Genomic DNA, 578 nt, shown 5'->3' with positions numbered 1-578 from the left:
AAAACCTGAACCGCCCCGTTGCCCAAGGACAGTGTGTCGTCACGAAATGGCGGTGTGCACCAAACATAAGACACATCCGCGTGATCACGTCGTTCTTGAAGTGTGACCCGCAGTCAGAGACCCGTGTGGTCTCCACACCGAAGAGTCCAAACCACTCCATTAGGGCAGCGGCAGTCTCCACAGCTGTCGCTGTCGCACTTGTAAGCAGTCTGACGAAACTGCTCATGTTGTCCTTGACTACAAGGGCGTACTTCAAATCATCCTGTGCCTCCGGAAGAGACAGCTAGTCGAAATGGATTGGCTTGGTCGTATGCAATGCTTCACCCTAGAGTCTTGAGACCGCTTCTCCATCGACCACCATGAGTCTGCTTGGTTCCTCCTGGAAGAGCCTTCGGAGCTTCCGGCTTCATACAAGCCTTTAGCTCTCCCTCGTAGCCAATGCATCGCTCGTGGCCGATAGCGAATTCACGCAACCAGCGCACGATACGATACAGACAACGAGGGAATTTAAGCCACACCGAAGTTTGAACATCACACATACAAATTTCAGCCAATGAGAGAGTGATAGTGCTAAAACA

This window comes from Aphanomyces invadans, assembly GCF_000520115.1.
Source record: "Aphanomyces invadans strain NJM9701 unplaced genomic scaffold supercont1.32, whole genome shotgun sequence".
Taxonomy (NCBI): domain Eukaryota; phylum Oomycota; class Saprolegniomycetes; order Saprolegniales; family Verrucalvaceae; genus Aphanomyces; species Aphanomyces invadans.
This window is presented reverse-complemented; position numbering follows the sequence as displayed.